This window comes from Triticum dicoccoides, chromosome 3A (assembly GCF_002162155.2).
Source record: "Triticum dicoccoides isolate Atlit2015 ecotype Zavitan chromosome 3A, WEW_v2.0, whole genome shotgun sequence".
NCBI lineage: Eukaryota > Viridiplantae > Streptophyta > Magnoliopsida > Poales > Poaceae > Triticum > Triticum dicoccoides.
Genome location: NC_041384.1, coordinates 538,398,568 through 538,413,259, shown reverse-complemented (window position 1 = coordinate 538,413,259; position 14,692 = coordinate 538,398,568).

The window sequence follows — 14,692 nt, the reverse complement described above, 5'->3', positions numbered from 1 at the left end:
GTGATCGTTCCTTAGCCGTGTGCGGTGCCCCCCTCCACCATATTCCACCTCGGTCATATTGTAGCGGTGCTTAGGCGAAGCCCTGCGATGGTTGAACATCAAGATCGTCACCACGCCGTCGTGCTGACGGAACTCCTCCCCGAAGCTTTGCTGGATCGGAGCCCGGGGAGCGTCATCGAGCTGAACGTGTGCCAAGAACTCGGAGGTGCCGGAGTAACGGTGCTTGGATCGGTTGGACCGGGAAGACGTACGACTACTTCCTCTATGTTGCGTTAATGCTTCCGCTTCGGTCTGCGAGGGTACGTAGACAACACTCTCCCCTCTCGTTGCTATGCATCACCATGATCTTGCGTGTCCATAGGAAAACTGTTGAAATTACTACGTTCCCCAACAGTGGCATCCGAGCCTAGGTTTTATGGTTTGATGTTATATGCATGAGTAGAACACAAGTGAGTTGTGGGCGATATAAGTCATACTGCTTACCAGCATGTCATACTTTGGTTCGGCGGTATTGTTGGATGAAGCGGCCCGGACCGACATTACGCGTACGCTTACGCGAGACTGGTTCTACCGCCGTGCTTTGCACACAGGTGGCTGGCGGGTGTCAGTTTCTCCAATTTTAGTTGAACCGAGTGTGGCTACGCCCGGTCCTTGCGAAGGTTAAAACAACACCAACTTGACAAACTATCGTTGTGGTTTTGATGCGTAGGTAAGATTGGTTCTTGCTTAAGCCCGTAGCAGCCACGTAAAACTTGCAACAAACAAAGTAGAGGACGTCTAACTTGTTTTTGCAGGGCATGTTGTGATGTGATATGGTCAAGGCATGATGCTAAATTTTATTGTATGAGATGATCATGTTTTGTAACCAAGTTATCGGCAACTGGCAGGAGCCATATGGTTGTCGCTTTATTGTATGCAATGCAATCGCCCTGTAATGCTTTACTTTATCACTAAGCGGTAGCATAGCCGTAGAAGCATAAGATTGGTGAGACGACAACGATGCTACCATGGAGATCAAGGTGTCGCGCCGGTGACGATGGTGATCATGACGGTGCTTCGGAGATGGAGACCACAAGCACAAGATGATGATGGCCATATCATATCACTTATATTGATTGCATGTGATGTTTATCTTTTATGCATCTTATCTTGCTTTGATTGACGGTAGCATTATAAGATGATCTCTCACTAAATTTCAAGATAAAAAGTGTTCTCCCTGAGTATGCATCGTTGCCAAATTTCGTCGTGCCTAGACACCACGTGATGATCGGGTGTGATAAGCTCTACGTCCATCTACAATGGGTGCAAGCCAGTTTTGCACACACAGAATACTTAGGTTAAACTTGGCAAGCCTAGCATATGCAGATATGGCCTCGGAACACTGAGACCGAAAGGTCGAGTGTGAATCATATAGTAGATATGATCAACATAGCGATGTTCACCATTGAAAACTACTCCATTTCACGTGATGATCGGTTATGGTTTAGTTGATTTGGATCACGTGATCACTTAGATGATTAGAGGGATGTCTATCTAAGTGGGAGTTCTTAAGTCATATGATTAATTGAACTTAAATTTATCATGAACTTAGTCCCTGATAGTATCTTGCTTGTTTATGTTGATTGTAGATAGATGGCCCGTGCTGTTGTTCCGTTGAATTTTAATGCGTTCCTTGAGAAAGCAAAGTTGAAAGATGATGGTAGCAATTACACGGACTGGGTCCATAACTTGAGGATTATCCTCATTGCTGCACAGAAGAGTTACGTCCTGGAAGCACCGTTGGGTGCCAGGCCTGCTGCTGATGCAACTGACGACGTTAAGAACGTCTGACAGAGCAAAGCTGATGACTACTCGATAGTTCAATGTGCCATGCTTTACGGCTTAGAACCGGGACTTCAACGACGTTTTGAACGTCATGGGGCATATGAGATGTTCCAGGAGTTGAAGTTAATATTCTAGCAGAATGCCCGGATTGAGAGATATGAAGTCTCCAATAAATTCTATAGCTGCAAGATGGAGGAGAATAGTTCTGTCAGTGAGCATATACTCAAGATGTCTGGGTATTTTAATCACTTGATTCAACCGGGAGTTAATCTTCCGGATGATAGCGTCATTGACAGAATTCTCCAATCACTTCCACCAAGCTACAAGAGCATCGTGATGAACTATAATATGCAAGGGATGGATAAGACAATTCCCGAGCTCTTCGCAATGCTAAAGGCTGCGGAGGTAGAAATCAAGAAGGAGCATCAAGTGTTGATGGTCAACAAGACCACTAGTTTCAAGAAAAAGGGTAAAGGGAAGAAGAAGGGGAACTTCAAGAAGAACAGCAAGCAAGTTGCTGCTCAGGAGAAGAAACCCAAGTCTGGACCTAAGCCTGAAACTGAGTGCTTCTACTGCAAGCAGACTGGTCACTGGAAGCGGAACTGCCCCAAGTATTTGGCGGATAAGAAGGATGGCAAGGTGAACAAAGGTATACGTGATATACATGTTATTGATGTGTACCTTACTAGAGCTCGCAGTAGCACCTGGGTATTTGATACTGGTTCTGTTGCTAATATTTGCAACTCGAAACAGGGACTACGGATGAAGCGAACACTGGCAAAGGATGAGGTGACGATGCGCGTGGGAAATGGTTACAAAGTCGATGTGATCGCGGTCGGCACGCTACCTCTACATCTACCTTCGGGATTAGTATTAGACCTAAATAATTGTTATTTGGTGCTAGCGTTGAGCATGAACATTATATCTGGATCTTGTTTGATGCGAGACGGTTATTCATTTAAATCAGAGAATAATGGTTGTTCTATTTATATGAGTAATATCTTTTATGGTCATGCACCCTTGAAGAGTGGTCTATTTTTGATGAATCTCGATAGTACTGATACACATATTCATAATGTTGAAGCCAAAAGAAGCAGAGTTGATAATGATAGTGCAACTTATTTGTGGCACTACCGTTTAGGTCATATCGGTGTAAAGCGCATGTAGAAACTCCATACTGATGAACTTTTGGAACCACTTGATTATGAATCACTTGGTACTTGCGAACCGTGCCTCATGGGCAAGATGACTAAAACGCCGTTCTCCGGTACTATGGAGAGAGCAACAGATTTGTTGGAAATCATACATACAGATGTATGTGGTCCGATGAATGTTGAGGCTCGTGGAGGATATTGTTATTTTCTCACCTTCACAGATGATTTAAGCAGATATGGGTATATCTACTTAATGAAGCATAAGTCTGAAACATTTGAAAAGTTCAAAGAATTTCAGAGTGAAGTTGAAAATCATCGTAACAAGAAAATAAAGTTTCTACGATCTGATCGTGGAGGAGAATATTCGAGTTACGAGTTTGGTCTACATTTGAAACAATGCGGAATAGTTTCGCAGCTCACGCCACCCGGAACACCACAACGTAATGGTGTGTCCGAACGTCGTAATCGTACTTTACTTGATATGGTGCGATCTATGATGTCTCTTACAGATTTACCGCTATCGTTTTGGGGTTATGCTTTAGAGACGGCCGCATTCACGTTAAATAGGGCACCATCAAAATCCGTTGAGACGACGCCTTATGAACTATGGTTTGGCAAGAAACCAAAGTTGTCGTTTCTTAAAGTTTGGGGCTGTGATGCTTATGTGAAAAAGCTTCAACCTGATAAGCTCAAACCCAAATCGGAGAAATGTGTCTTCATAGGATACCCAAAGGAGACTGTTGGGTACACCTTCTATCACAGATCCGAAGGCAAGACATTCATTGCTAAAAATGGATCCTTTCTAGAGAAGGAGTTTCTCTCGAAAGAAGTGAGTGGGAGGAAAGTAGAACTTGATGAGGTAACTGTACCTGCTCCCTTATTGGAAAGTAGTACATCACAGAAACCGGTTTCTGTGACACCTAAACCAATTAGTGAGGAAGTTAATGATGATGATCATAGAACTTCAGATCAAGTTGCTACTGAACCTCGTAGATCAAACAGAGTAAGATCCGCACCAGAGTGGTATGGTAATCCTGTTCTGGAAGTCATGCTACTAGATCATGATGAACCTACGAACTATGAAGAAGTGATGGTGAGCCCAGATTCCGCGAAATGGCTTGAAGCCATGAAATCTGAGATGGGATCCATGTATGAGAACAAAGTGTGGACTTTGGTTGACTTGCCCGATGATTGGCAAGCAATTGAGAATAAATGGATCTTCAAGAAGAAGACTGACGCTGACGGTAATGTTACTGTCTACAAAGCTCGACTTGTTGCAAAAGGTTTTCGACAAGTTCAAGGGATTGACTATGATGAGACCTTCTCACCCGTAGCGATGCTTAAGTCTGTCCAAATCATGTTAGCAATTACCGCATTTTATGATTATGAAATTTGGCAAATGGATGTCAAAACTGCATTCCTGAATGGATTTCTGGAAGAAGAGTTGTATATGATGCAACCAGAAGGTTTTGTCGATCCAAAAGGAGCTAACAAAGTGTGCAAGCTCCATCGATCCATTTATGGACTGGTGCAAGCCTCTCGGAGTTGGAATAAATGCTTTGATAGTGTGATCAAAGCATTTGGTTTTATACAGACTTTTGGAGAAGCCTGTATTTACAAGAAAGTGAGTGGGAGCTCTGTAGCATTTCTAATATTATATGTGGATGACAAATTACTAATTGGAAATGATATAGAATTTCTGGATAGCATAAAGGGATACTTGAATAAGAGTTTTTCAATGAAAGACCTCGGTGAAGCTGCTTACATATTAGGCATTAAGATCTATAGAGATAGATCAAGACGCTTAATTGGACTTTCACAAAGCACATACCTTGACAAAGTTTTGAAGAAGTTCAAAATGGATCAAGCAAAGAAAGGGTTCTTGCCTGTGTTACAAGGTGTGAAGTTGAGTAAGACTCAATGCCCGACCACTGCAGAAGATAGAGAGAAAATGAAAGATGTTCCCTATGCTTCAGCCATAGGCTCTATCATGTATGCAATGCTGTGTACCAGACCTGATGTGTGCCTTGCTATAAGTCTAGCAGGGAGGTACCAAAGTAATCCAGGAGTGGATCACTAGACAGCGGCCAAGAACATCCTGAAATACCTGAAAAGGACTAAGGATATGTTTCTCGTTTATGGAGGTGACAAAGAGCTCATCGTAAATGGTTACGTTGATGCAAGCTTTGACACTGATCCGAATGATTCTAAATCGCAAACCGGATACGTGTTTACATTAAACGGTGGAGCTGTCAGTTGGTGCAGTTCTAAACAAAGCGTCGTGGCAGGATCTACGTGTGAAGCGGAATACATAGCTGCTTCGGAAGTAGCAAATGAAGGAGTCTGGATGAAGGAGTTCATATCCGATCTAGGTGTCATACCTAGTGCATCGGGTCCAATGAAAATCTTTTGTGACAATACTGGTGCAATTGCCTTGGCAAAGGAATCCAAATTTCACAAGAGAACCAAGCACATCAAGAGACGCTTCAATTCCATCTGGGATCTAGTCCAGGTGGGAGACATAGAGATTTGCAAGATACATACGGATCTGAATGTAGCAGACCCGTTGACTAAGCCTCTTCCACGAGCAAAACATGATCAGCACCAAGGCTCCATGGGTGTTAGAATCATTACTGTGTAATCTAGATTATTGACTCTAGTGCAAGTGGGAGACTGAAGGAAATATGCCCTAGAGGCAATAACAAAGTTATTATTTATTTCCTTATATCATGATAAATGTTTATTATTCATGCTAGAATTGTATTAACCGGAAACATAATACATGTGTGAATACATAGACAAACATAGTGTCACTAGTATGCCTCTACTTGACTAGCTCGTTAATCAAAGATGGTTATGTTTCCTAACCATGGACAAAGAGTTGTTATTTGATTAACGGGATCACATCATTAGGTGAATGATCTGATTGACATGACCCATTCCATTAGCTTAGCACCCGATCGTTTAGTATGTTGCTATTGCTTTCTTCATGACTTATACATGTTCCTATGACTATGAGATTATGCAACTCCCGTTTGCCAGAGGAACACTTTGTGTGCTACCAAACGTCAAAACGTAACTGGGTGATTATAAAGGTGCTCTACAGGTGTCTCCAAAGGTACATGTTGGGTTGGCGTATTTCGAGATTAGGATTTGTCACTCCGATTGTCGGAGAGGTATCTCTGGGCCCTCTCGGTAATGCACATCACATAAGCCTTGCAAGCATTGCAACTAATGAGTTAGTTGTGAGATGATGTATTACGGAACGAGTAAAGAGACTTGCTGGTAACGAGATTGAACTAGGTATTGAGATACCGACGATCGAATCTCGGGCAAGTAACATACCGATGACAAAGGGAACACCGTATGTTGTTATGCGGTCTGACCGATAAAGATATTCGTAGAATATGTAGGAACCAATATGAGCATCCAGGTTCCGCTATTGGTTATTGACCGGAGACGTGTCTCGGTCATGTCTACATTGTTCTCGAACCGTAGGGTCCGCACGCTTAACGTTACGATGACAGTTTCATTATGAGTTTATGTATTTTGATGTACCAAAGGTTGTTCGGAGTCTCGTATGTGATCATGGACATGACGAGGAGTCTCGAAATGGTCGAGACATAAAGATCAATATATTGGAAGCCTATATTTGGATATCGGAATCGTTCCGGGTGAAATCGGGATTTTACCGGAGTACCGGGGGGTTACCAGAACCCCCCCGAGGGTTATTGGGCCTACATGGGCCCTAAGGGAGAAGAGGAAAGGAGGCAAGAGGTGGTCGCGCGCCCCTCCCCTCCCTAGTCCGAATAGGACAAGGAGAGGGGGGCGGCGCCCCCCCTTTCCTTTCCCTCTTCCTCCTCTTTCCCACTTCTCCTTCTCCAACTAGGAAAGAAGGGAGTCCTACTCCCGGTGGGAGTAGGACTCCCCCTTGGTGCGCCCTCCTTGGCCGGCCGCCCCCTCCCCTTGGATCCCTTATATACGGGGGCAAGGGGGCACCCTAGAACACACAAGTTGATCTTCGTGATCGTTCCTTAGCCGTGTGCGGTGGCCCCCTCCACCATATTCCACCTCGGTCATATTGTAGCGGTGCTTAGGCGAAGCCCTGCGACGGTTGAACATCAAGATCGTCACCACACCGTCGTGCTGACGGAACTCCTCCCCGAAGCTTTGCTAGATCGGAGCCCGGGGAGCGTCATCGAGCTGAACATGTGGCAAGAAATCGGAGGTGCCGGAGTAACGGTGCTTGGATCGGTTGGACCGGGAAGACGTACGACTACTTCCTCTACGTTGCGTCAACGCTTCCGCTTCGGTCTACGAGGGTACGTAGACAACACTCTCCCCTCTCGTTGCTATGCATCACCATGATCTTGCGTGTGCGTAGGAAAACTGTTGAAATTACTACGTTCCCCAACAGCCCCCCGAACCCTTGATGTGCATATCCTGAGTATCGAGGCTCGCCTTCGGCCGACTCACTGGATGCTGCGCCGGCTTCAACGTGTCGGTGCCCAGGCGATTGCCGCCCTGTGGCCGGACATGCAGGCTCCGGGCACCCCCAGCCCGACTGCCGACTGGCTAGAGGTCGCGGTTGGTCGTCTTGAGGCCTGGAAGGGTTTCTCGGCCCGAGCTGGAGCGCGCCGGGCCTTGGAGTTCGTCAAGGCGTGGTATCCGGGGCTGGATCTAGACCAGCTGGCCACACTCCGGTCAGAGGCCCAGCCGGAGCTGGCAGCCGCGGAAGACGCCCTCGTTAAGCATGCCGCGGCGATCGCTGAGTACACCGACACCAGCATCTTCGTCCCCGAGCGGTCTGAAGACGGCGAGGTGGTACCGCCGGAGTGGTTTAGGATGAACCCAGACTACGGCGAGGACTCGGCGGAGGTGACCGGCTACAGCGTCGAGGAGGAAGGCGAGGCGGAGGAGGGAGGCGAGACGGAGGCACCAAAAGACGGGGCAGATGACCAGCCTCAGCTCGACCGCGCCTCCAGCAAAGAGCCGTGTGCGACCGAGCCGACTGCCGCCGGAGGCGATCAAGCTGAGACTGCCCGGCCGGCCGCCCCAACGCCTGACGCTGCCGCCTCCTCCGACCCTCCGAATCCGTCTGCCGCTTCCTAAGTTGCCGCCTTATCTTTATTTTATCTACTTTAGTAGTCTTGAAGAACTTGTTAATTCACACAATTCCACCCGCGGGGTGTATTTTGAACTTCTGCTCGAAGATTCAGCCAAGGGCCTTTGTAATGTAAATATTTATCCAAATTCTATCTTTTCTTGCTTATTGCTCTTTTGGCTTTGTTCCTTTGCCGCTTTCCCTTAGTTGCCTGCCTTGCCAATCGAACAGCCACTCTACGGACTGCCGTTGGATCAAATGCTTGGCTACTTTGGGAAGGCAAGTACTTAGCCATTTTAGAGTTTTTTAGCAAGTTGGATAGAAGGCGGTGAGCCGACTGGTTAATAGTTGGTTTGCGAAAAAGGGCTGGAAGCCGTCTTAAGCTATGTTTCATGCTTTGAGTCCTTAGCCATTTTTCATGTGATCGCCCATTCTACCTTACTCCTGCCCACCGTACAGTCGCTCTGCGAGCTGCGGCTTCTGACAGGAGACGGCTTAGGCGTTACACACTACTTGTCCGACTGCAGGAAGCATTTCATAGTGCAAGGCGGCAAGTCCCCGGGCCGACCTGTCGAGCCCGATGCCAAGCGGCATAATGAAGAGTAACATACTTGTAGGCATAACTTTTATCATATAGACAAAAGAGGGCAGTCCCCGAACTCGTCTCGGGGGGCCCGAAGTCTTGGTACTTTAATACAAAAGGTAGCGTGGTACATACTGCATCAACTGTAAAAAATCTTCGGAGGAGATTTGCATTCCATGGCCGCTCTGTATCTTTGCCGGAGTCGTCCCTCTTGCATGCTCGGGGCTTCTGAGCGTCAATCAAGTAGTAGGAGTCGTTGCCCAGTACTTTGCTGATGATGAAAGGGCCTTCCCAAGGTGCCGACAACTTGTGTTGGCCGGCTATTCGCTGGATCAGCCGGAGCACAAGGTCGCCTTCTTGGAAAGATCTTGGCTTGACCTTCCTGTTGTGGTATCGGCGCAGGCTCTGCTGGTAGATGCTGGACCGGCTGAGTGCCAACAGCCGGCCCTCTTCCAGCAGATCGACGCCGTCTTGACGTGCTTCTTCTGCTTCCTCCTTGGTGTACATGGTGACTCGCGGGGAGTCGAACTCTATGTCCGTTGGGATGACGGCTTCAGCACTGTAGATGAGGAAGAAAGGCGTGAAGCCGGTTGACTTGTTTGGAGTCGTGCGCAGACTCCAAAGGACGGCTGGCAACTCGTCAAGCCAGCAGCCAGCCGACCGCTCCAGAGGCTCGACCAGTCGGGGCTTGATGCCGGACAAGATGAGGCTGTTTGCTCGCTCCACCTGGCCGTTTGACTATGGATGGGCGACGGACGCTAGGTCCAGTCGGATGCCCTGTGTTGCACAAAAACAGGCCAAGGCGCCCTTGGCAAAATTTGTGCCGTTGTTGGTGATGATGCTGTGTGGTATGCTGTACCGAATTTTGATATCGGAGATGAAAGTCACGGCAGTCGGACCATTCAGTTTCTTGATTGGCTTCGCTTCTATCCACTTGGTGAACTTGTCCACTGCGACAAGTAAGTGAGTTAAGCCACCTCGTGCTGTCTTGAATGGTCCCACCATGTCTAGACCCCATACTGCGAAAGTCCAGGCAATGGGGATGGTTTTGAGTGCAGAAGCCGGCTGGTGCGGCTTGGAGCTGAACTTCTGGCACCCTTTGCATTTTTGGACCAATTCCTTGGCCTCTTTTAAGGCAGTCGGCCAGAAGAAACCGTGTCGAAAGGCTTTCGCGACGAGTGCCCTTGAAGCCGCATGGTGGCCACACTCACCTTGATGGATGTCTTTGAGAATTGCTTGGCCTTGCTCTGGCTCTACACAGCGCTGGTATACACTAGTGACGCTGCGCCTGACCAGCTCTCTGTTGACTATGGTGTAGGCTGCCGCTCGGCGTTGTACTTGACGAGCTGAGGTCTCATCAGTCGGCAACTCTTTGCTCACCAGGAATTTGAGGATGGGCTGGGCCCATGAGGGTGCTGCTATTTCTTCGACTTCCAGAACAGCGACTTGGACGAGGGCGGCCGGGTTGGGAGGCGGCGGGTTGGAGTCAACAACCGCTTGCTGGGTTAATGAAGTCCCCGGGCCAACTGGCACGGCTCTTGGGCCGAGTTCTGGAGTCTTCGAGCCCGCCGCCGTAGTCCCCGGGCCGGGTACTGCAGTCCCTGGGCCTGCTTTAACTGTGGCGCCTTTGGAGCCATCTGCCAAAATCCCCGTACCGTCTGCCAGGGCTCTGGAGTCGGATCTGACTTCTTTGGGAGGAGCCGGCACGAAGATGGAGTCTGATTCTGGTGAAGGCTTGACAGACGGCTTGAGGAGGCGTTGAAGGGCGACGCCAGATGGTAGTGCTTGGCGGGTAGAGCCGATTCGTGCCAAGGCGTCTACTTGGTCGTTGTCGTTTCTTGGCACATGGAGGAACTCGCACCCTTTGAAATACCCACTGAGTTGCTGCATGAGGAAACGGTAGCTCGCCATGTTTGCATCTTTGGCGTCCCAGTCGCTAGATGACTGTTGGACCACTAAGTCCGAGTCGCCATAACATAGGATCCGGCGAATGCCGAGTTCTTTGGCAAGCCGGAGCCCGTGAATGAGCGCCTCATATTCGGCGACGTTGTTGGAGGTGGCAAAATGGATTTGCAGTGCGTATTTGAGCTTGTCGCCTTTAGGGGAGGTGAGGACGATGCCGGCTCCCAAGCCGGTGCGCATCTTGGAGCCGACGAAATGCATCTGCCAATGGGTGGAGTCGGGTGCTGGAGGCAGGTACTGGGTCTAGGCCCAGTCGACGAGGAAGTCGGCCAGTGCTTGCGACTTGATGGCGGTGCGGGGCTGGTAGTGGATGGTGTAGGGAGCCAGCTCTATGGCCCACTTGGCCACTCGGCCAGAAGCATCTCGGCTTCCGATGATCTCGGCAAGTGGGGCCGTGCAAACCACAGTGATTGGATGCTCTTGGAAGTAAGGCTTCAGTTTCTTGGCGGCAAAGTGCACGCCATAGCACATCTTCTGGTAGTGGGGGTAGTTCTGCTTGGAGGTCGACAGTACTTCGCTCAGGTAATATACCGGTCTCTGGACAGGTAGTGCCTTGCCTTCCTCCTTGCGTTCCACTACAATGACCATGCTGACTACCCGGCTGGTGGCGGCGATGTACAGGAGAATAGGTTCCTTAGGAGTCGGAGCCGCCAGAACGGGTGGAGTAGTCAGCATCTTTTTCAACCGGAGAAAAGCTTCGTCCTCCTTGTGGTTCCACTCGAAAAAAGTGGCCTTCTTCATGAGCTAGTATAAGGGGAGAGCTTTCTCGCCCAGCCGACTGATGAATCGGCTGATGGATGCCAAGCAGCCAGTGAACTTTTGCACATCCAGCAGTCGGCTGGGTACCTCCATCCCCTCAATGGCCTTGATCTTCACAGGGTTGCATTCTATGCCGTGTTCAGAGACCAGGAAGCCAAGGAGCTGGCCGGCTGGTACTCCAAAGACACACTTCTCGGGGTTGAGCTTGATCTGGAATCGGCGCAGGTTCTCAAAGGTCTCCTTGAGGTCTTCCAGCAGTGTTCCATGCTTTTCCGTCTTCACCACCACGTCATCCACATAGACATGGGTGTTCCTGCCGAGTTGCTTGAGGAGGCATTTCTGCATGCAACGTTGGAAGGTGGCGCCGGCATTCCTCAATCCGAACATCATGGTGAGGTAGCAGAAGGCTCTAAACAGCGTGATGAAGGCGGTCTTCAATCTGTCAGCTGGGCTCAGCTTGATCTGGTGATATCCTGAATATGCATCCAAAAAACTCAACAGCTCACGTTCGGCGGTGGAGTCTATCACCTGATCAATTCTTGGCAGAGCAAGCGGGTCCTTGGGGCAGGCCTTGTTGAGGCTCGTGTAGTCAATACATATTCACCACTGCTTGTTCTTCTTCAGTACCAGGACCGGGTTGGCTAGCCACTCTGGAAAGAATACTTCCATAATGAAGCCGGCTGCTAGGAGTCGGGCTATTTCTTCTCCGACGACTCTTCTCTTCTCTTCTAACAGGCGGCGCAGGGGCTATCTGACCGGCTTTGCATCAGATCGGACATGTAGCTTGTGCTCGGTGAATTCCGTCGATACACCTGGCATGTCTTTGGGGGACCATGCGAAGATGTCCCGATTCTCACGGAGGAAATCGACGAGCTCGCCTTCCTATTTGCTGTCGAGGTTTGCGCCCACGATAGCGTACCTCTCTGGGTGCTCCGGATCCAAGGGTATCTTCTTTGTCTCCTTGGCCGGCTTGAACGAACCCTCGGCCTCCGACTCCTTTGGGTTGGGCGATACCTCTGGTTGCTTGCCGGCCATCGCCACAACCCGCTCAAGGAGCCGTTTCTCGGCTGCCATTACCAGGGACTCGGCTAGCCGACTGCTCTCAGCCGCATAGGCGGACGACTTCCGGTAGTCGTCGGCTACAGTCAGAATTCCCCTGGAACTGGGCATCTTCATTTTGAGGTAGGCGTAGTGGGGGACCGCCATGAACTTGGCCAAGGCGGATCGGCCAAGTAGTGCATGGTATGGGCTCTCAAGGTCCACCACCTCAAACCAAACTGACTCTCGGCGGAAGTGATCTTTGTCTCCAAAGAGGACGTCCATCAGGATCTTGCCGATTGGTGAGCAGGAAAGCCCAGGAACAATGCCGTGGAACACAGTCCGACTGTTCTGAAGCTGTCTTTGCTTGATTCCTAATTTCTCCATGGTGTCTTTGTACAGGATGTTGATGCTGTTGCCTCCGTCTATCAGAACTTGCGAGAAACGCGTGGCTCGTCTATCCATGGCAAAGGTGGCATCCAAGACCAAGGCATATGAGCCCGGACTCGGCATCACCTCTGGGTGATCAGCCCTGCTCCAGCTGATAGGCTTCTCGGACCAGTGCATGAACTCTGGGGTCTCTGATGCTACTGCATACACCTCTTATCGCTGCAGCCGCCTGCTGCATCGATCATCAGCCATACTGGTAAATACCACGTAGGCTCCGTGTTCTTCAGGGTATTTGTCTTGTACTACGCCGACTGGCCTGACAGCCGGCTGCGGGGGCGGCGATGGCTGCCCAGCAGGCGGGGGAGGTAGGAGGCCGTCTCCCTTGGCGATCCTGGTGAGCCAGTGGCACTACCGGGTGGTGTGATTCGACGGCTTCGTGCCGCTATGGAACTTGCAAGGTCCATCCAGAGTCTGCTCGTAGGAGAAGGCCGGCAACCAGTTGGGCTTGCCGCCTTTCTGTCGCTTGGGCGGAGGCTGTCCATCCGGCTGCTAGGCTTCAACTATCGCGACCTGCCGGCTGCTGGAAACCGGCTGCGGGGCCTTGCACTTGTGGTCGCTCTGCTGTTGCCGCTGACTGGCATCTCCCGCTGGAGTTCTTGGAGCTTGAGGGGCCACTTTGCCAGTTGCGCTAACTTGAATCTCCGCCTTCATGGAGGAGTCGGCCGTGGTGTACTTGTTTGCTATGATCAGTAGCTCATCGAGGGTTTCTGGCTCGTCGAAGAGGAGCTTGTACTTGAGGAGGGTGCCTTCTCGGCACCCGGCGGTGAAGTACTCAATAGCCTACACCTCGTGCATGCCCTCGCAGGAGTTCCGAAGCTCGGCCCAACGCGTGAGGTAGTCGCGAGTCGACTCGTCGGGACCTTGCATGCACAAGGAGAGCTGACGAGGCTTGGGAGGGCGCTTGTACGTGTTGGTGAAGTTGCGGACGAATGCCTCGGTGAAGTCGACCCAGCTATTAATGCTGCGGGGCTTCAGGTTGTTCAGCCATGTCTGGGCCGTGCCCTGGAGCATGAGCGGAACGTATTTTACGGCGACACACTTGTTGCCGTTCGCTATGCTGACAGCCGTGGAGTAGTCGACTAGCCAGTCTCCCGGCTTCACGGAGCCGGTGTACTTGGGCGTGTCTCTTGGGAGCGTGAACCCTTTGGGAAAGGGCTCGTCTTGAATGCGGGGCCCGAAACAAGGCGGACCCAACTCGTCTTCTTCTTCCAGCGCCAGGGATCGGTGAAGCCGGTCGATCCGGTAGCGGGCATCATTTTCTCCGACTCCCTCTCGGCGGACAAGGCGGTCGCCGAGAGTCGGATGGTCAACAGGCGGCGGGGAGACTCGCCTCTCCTTGCGAGGAGGAGGAGGCGGGCAGTCGTCCCGTCGTTCCACTGCTCTCGGACGGCCGTCTCAGTTGCACTCTATGGTCATGTGAGTCCGACTATGGCTGACAGCCGGATCCTTGTCTCTTCTTCCTCCGGCGCCGCCAGTCGGCGTCTGAGACGTCGCGCCTTGGTCTCGGTGAAGGTCGTCGTTTTGCCGCTGCGGCGCCTCTGTGCGGCAGCCGGCCTTGTTCTGTGCGGCAGACGCGTCGAGGAGCCGCTGGACTCGCTCCATCATCAGGCGGCGCTCTTCGCCCTCGAAATTGTCCAGCTCATCTGCCGCCGTCTGGGCGGCTCGGATGTGCTCCGCTGGTGTAGCATACACAGGGCGACTTGCCCCAAACAGATTGGCGATGGCTACGCCGTGCTGCTGGACCGCGCCAAGATGGCTGGGTCCTGCTAGGGCTGGCGAGCCACCAACAACGCGATCCATCTCTCGTTGGTAGGCTTC